At 37.2% G+C, this 5,661-nt stretch overlaps 1 pseudogene; it reads right to left on the bottom strand.

Annotated features, from left to right (window-relative positions):
• Positions 1-769: 769 nt before the first annotated feature.
• LOC148850069 (uncharacterized) lies at positions 770-1,149 on the bottom strand (annotated as a pseudogene).
• Between the last annotated feature and the right edge of the window lie 4,512 nt (positions 1,150-5,661).

Genomic DNA, 5,661 nt, shown 5'->3' with positions numbered 1-5,661 from the left:
ATACACAACACTTTTTTTTGCTGCGAAAATACCCTTAAAGCTTGTCACAAATTAGAAAGAAACGTAGGATAGGAAATCTAATCCTACACTTGTCACGAAATAAGTTGTTCACGTGATAGAACATCGAAAAAAGGGTAAAAGGCAAAAACCTCCCCTGGGATTTTTTTAAAAATCTCACAAAATTCGCCCTTCCATCACTAATTCAGACAGAAAATATACAAAATTACGAAATTACCCCTGACAATTGTTATTTAAAATATTTAAAAAAATCAAAATTGCCCTCATTCGAGTAACAACACAACACATTCACCATTTTTTACATTTTTTTTCAAAGCAAAACGAAAAAAATGTATGGCTATGATTGTTGGTTTTTCTGTTCCTGTTTACTTTTTTTTTTTTTTTTTTTGTGTTCGTTTTTCTGTTGCTGTCTCCATTTTTCTTTTAGTGAAATTTGTGGTTTACTATTATTTTGGTATGCAAGATATAACAGAGACTATTTACCAAACAAGGGATGACTGTGAATGTATACCAGTAGGCTGGAATATGCCATCGCCGGTGCAATACAAATCAAAGACAGCTTTTACATTTTCATACGTTTTCATGCATACAAACGATAGAACAAAAGGCACTCAATTTCTAACGAAGATAGTAGCAAAAGGTATATTGAAATGTGAGACCCGCTCAATAGTGCTGGTCAAATGACCCAAAATTATACAGCCTTTTTAAAAGCTTTCTCATTTTCTATCATCAAACACCAAATAAGTCTTAATCATCGTCCTCCAGAGTCTAGAACACTCCAACGCCTCTGAATCGTCATTTTGGTTTTCTTTGCTGTTTGATTGTTAATCTGTTCTAGTAATGATATAAGCCTTTCTTCAGACACCTTCTCAACTATCTAACCCATTTGAGTAGCACTCAGTAGAACATCCTCAACTCTACGTGCCTTCTCAGGCTCAATCAAAGCAATCCGAGAGAGCCTTTCTCATGTTCTAGATGACAAAATTTGACTAAGCATCTTGCCTCCTTTCATCTGCTTCTCTTTTCGCTTATTCTCTGCTGCTTCGAGTTCTGCTAATTTTCAATGCCATGTTGTGTCATTAATTCCTGCATTCTTCTTTGTCTGTTAACTTTCAATTCAAGATCAGCCATTGCTTTTTCCTTCCTTTTCCAACCCTGGATAATCTCTTAGCAAGCTGAAACAACCAGAGAGATATCACTGACATAAGGTTTAAGCTGAGTCGATGGAGTTTAGGGATGGGAGATTGAGATCAAGGGAAGTTTAGTAAAATTGTATGTAAAATAATTTACACAAGGGTTGAATGGGTATTTGGAAAATTTGATACATCAGCCTTCACGTTTTCCGTCTGCGTTAATGATGAAAGGGAGGTTTTTGTTGAATTTTTGAAAAACTTAGAGAGGTATTTATCAAAATGAAACTAAAAGGGAGATTTTTATTATTGTAAGAAGCTTCGGGGGGAGGTTTTTGCATTTTACCCTCGAAAAAAAAAAAAAAGAAAATCATTTAAGTTGGATTCTTATCCGACGGTAGTCGATAGTAGATATCCTCGTCTGGTCATGACATGCACTTTCTAGAGTTTGAATGGATGAACAGTAAACCGATCTTTTCTCAATTACGGATGGAACGAGCCTCTGCCTATTTTTCTCAGTACGAGCTTGCTGCTTTTTCCTGCACCACTGGCAGGGTACTTAGTAGTGGTACTTGTTTATGTTTGGGCATGAGTAAACCCGATTTCCCCTCCCCCAAACTAATGAACCACTTCGAACCGGACCGTCAGGTTTTAAAATACCAAATCGAAATTGAATCGAATCAATTGGTTTAGTGGTTTGTTTTTTTTTTTGGGGGGGGGATTTTATATTTAGAATATATATTATATTTATATAAATAAAATAAGACATATATATGTATAATGAATTTAATAGGTTAATAAAAACAAACAAAAATTTGACAAAATGAAATGCTAAAACCAAAATGACCGGTTCAATTAACAAGATCTTTCGGTCCAAATTACTGATTTTGATTCAGTATTTGGTTTTTTTTTTATGAACACCCTTATAAGAAGTAGGAACAATTGCGGTTTTATTCAAAATAGTTAATTCTTTACTACATGTAGCCTACCTACCCACAATCACAATGGTTGGCCACTCACACTGGTAAGTGGAAACGAATATATATATTTCTTTTTGATAAAGAAAATGAGTGCCAGACTTTGATGCTTCAACAAGCACATTGAGAATGAGTTGGGGATTCGGGAACTCTTTTCACTGTTGTCAACTAAGCTTCCAATGGTATTAGTTAATATTGATTTATTTCTGGGTCCCTTGTCTATCTAGATTTTCTTCCTCACTGTCTGACACGGTTACCAACTTCTTTTCTATTTCAATCAATTAATTAATAACAAAGATAAGGGGAATTGGGGGAGGGGGGACCATTGTCCATTGTGACAGGTGGTCTGGTCCGGTCTGGCTGGATGAGAGGAAATATATCTGATTTGGTTTACTGTGGACCGGCGGTGGTGGAAGGAAAAGTACTGGAAAGTTAAAAAAACAAAGCAAAGCCAAAGGCAGAGTCCAATATTATACGACAGTTGCATTGCTTGATGATTGCGTTTGCGTGTGTAGGGTTGAGTCTGCAAAACTCTTTCCCCTTTAATTAATACCTGCTATACACTTCTCTTGTTTGACAAATTGCCTCGTTGGGAAAAAATACTTACTGCAAGTCTCTGCAACCATCAGATGAGAGCTTCACGCCTGCCATTGATCCCTTACGTTACATTCATGGATTCCAACAGCCACATGTCTCAAAGCAACAGTCATTCGTTCTCTTTGAGGTAGTATCCAATGGTTGCTTACTTAAGCGGAAATGCTCCTACAAATAAGTAAACAAATAGCATTCATTTTCGTGTGCTGATCCGAAGCCCCTGAGCCTGATCTGACTAGTAATTTATTTATGACACCCCATTGCTTCTTGCTTGTAGATTGTAATCGGTTAAAAGTGTTAAGGGTCTGTGTCCAATTTTAACACCCAAAACGAAAAATTCCTTGTTTGACTCTTGTTATTATTCTTTGTTCTGGAAAAAGGAAAATCTCCGCTTCGCCACCAGCAGTTTCCAGCTTTCCAAACACATGCAAATTGGTGACAGGCATGCTATGATGATTCTGTTTTCTTGTTTTATGAATGGAATACTGTATTTTATTCCATCTTGCATCGCATCCAAAATTCCAAATAATAATAAAAAGTAGTAAAAACAATATAGATAATCAGATAGGCATGAACAGGTGAATGGACGAACAAGAGAAAACAAAAGAGAAGAAAAAGAATAGGACAAAAGGCAAAAAGAGGAAAAGCAGAGAGGAGGGGGAGGAGAAGAAGACGACGAGAGAAAGAAAAGAGATGGTCGACAAAGTGGGGATCGAACTGAATCTTGAACACGTTTTGCGGTTTGCTTGTCTGTGCAGTATCGTTGAGACCCCACATGGCGGTTTAGCTCTTCCCCTCCTCCTTTTTGTAGTTTTGGGTTTGTATCAGAAAAGCCCCACACTAAATGGCACCCAATACAAATAGAATAGCGATGGACATAGACCCTGTAGCCTTCTCCTGTCGCATTCAGATTCAGCAGCCACGTTATAAAAAATCATGTTTTTCTTTTTCCTTTCATCTTTTGGTGTTTCTGAAGGTAATTAAGTAACCTAATAAGTATTTTGCTTAGAAAACTGGTCTATCAGAGAGATTGATCCAGGATTGAGGTTCAGTTGAAGGCTACGGTATATATCAAGTAGGACGACTATGAGTAGAGTCTTAAACCATGGGAGAGAAAGAAATGAAAGAATCAAAGAAAATGAAATTGCATAATCTGTGCATGCAACCAGCCAAAGCAGGTTGGCGTTGGTCCTACAGAATCGGTGGCTCTCTCAAGTCTCAACGCACAACGCACAACCTCTAGCGTTATGGTCTGAAAATTGAAGTGGCCTGGAATGGTAGCATGTGGAGCAGGCTTTTTTGTCTTGTAGCGATTCGGATTCCCACCCAGAAGCCAGAACCAGAAGAACTAAAAACCTTCAAAGGGCTAACATTCCTCAAAAGGAAAAAAAGGCCCAAAGCAAAAGACTGGCTGGGGGACAAATGAGGCCATCCCATCCCATTGCCTATCCACATTCCGGGCGCAGAGCCTCTTTTCCACCAGCTTGGAGAAGAACTCAACACAAGACTGTTCATCTGTTATCAAATGGTCCCTAAAAGGTGTTGTTTATTTTCAAAGGAATTAAATGAATGCCTCAAGAACTAGTGACCTTTGGGAGAGTTGGTTGGGTGTATTTGTTCATGGTTGGTATCATTAGGCTACGTTTGGTTTGAAAGAAATTATTAAAGCTTAATTTGGAAGGAATAGAGTGGAAAACCCTGTATTTTGTATCATGCATTTGTATTGTATATTTTGTATTTATACTCTTTTCAAATTGAGATAGCAATACTACTTTTATGGGAGATTAATAAAAAAGTTTGATCCGTTGCGTGTTGTCTTTTTTTTTTTTTTTTGATAAAAATAAAATGTTCCGTTATGGCGTGTTGAGTCAATCAATTTCAGGTAGGGATGTGCCATTTCGAGTATAAACAATTTAAGGCACTGAGGCTTGTGTTCGTCTGCCGTAGAAATTTTTATTTGCATTGGTGTAAATGCACCGGGATACGAATGGGCTGAGTATGAGTTTAGGGTTGATCTTGTTTTGTTTGTTTAGGAGAGAGAAAATGTAAGGTAAAATGATGTGGTACCATTCCTTTAAGAAGGTGGAAATGGAACATTCACTTGGGACCGTAATGGGAAATAAAATTATGTTCCCACCTTTTATGGGAGAGAATTTAAGGTAGAGGATGGTGGTGTAAATTTTGCATCTATTTTTTAGGATTTTAAATTTAAACTACTAATAAATTCAAATGAATCAAAACATGCAAACTTTCGCATCTGGTGGAAGTGAACGTGAAACCAGGTGCAAAATTTGGATTGTGTTGAGATTTGTATTGGTGTAAAAGAAAGGGAATATAATTTTGGTTTTAGAGAGAGAGAGAGAGAGAGGTGTTCAGAAAACATGAAGCAGTATTGGGTCAAGAATTGGTAGTCCAGAATGCTATGTATCAAATAGGATAAATTGATTATTTATTTATTTTCTTTAATGCAAAGGGATGAATTGTTGCTTAAGCTTACAGCAGAAATGCCATGCGTTGTAGGTGGACTAGATTCGAACACATCGAGTAGTCGGGTTGGGTTACTGGGAGGGTGGCGAGGGGCGAGTAGTCAAACGTGTGATGAACACATTGTGACAAAGGGTATTTGGCTGAATCTAAGTGTCCTTATTAATGAAACCGGATACCGATATATTGACAATATAGCTTGGAATCTTGTTTATTCATGATTGCCCGTTTCATTTTGTCATACTTTCCAGCCGAATGACCCCCCTCCTCCTCTGTCCTCATATATAAATAGTTCAATGTCTCTTCTTGTTTGTTTTGGAAAATCCTTTTTTTAATTCCCTTTGTTTATATGTGGTGGAAGAGTTTATTCAGCATCATAAACAGAGCCACAGATTTCACTAAAACTTTAACAATCAACAGTAGCCCTGTAAGGGGTTGTTTGATAGAGTGTATAATAC

This window comes from Nelumbo lutea, chromosome 5 (genome assembly GCF_056320005.1).
Source record: "Nelumbo lutea isolate HS-2025 chromosome 5, American lotus-T2T, whole genome shotgun sequence".
NCBI classification, from domain to species: Eukaryota; Viridiplantae; Streptophyta; class Magnoliopsida; order Proteales; family Nelumbonaceae; genus Nelumbo; species Nelumbo lutea.
This window is presented reverse-complemented; position numbering and strand designations above follow the sequence as displayed.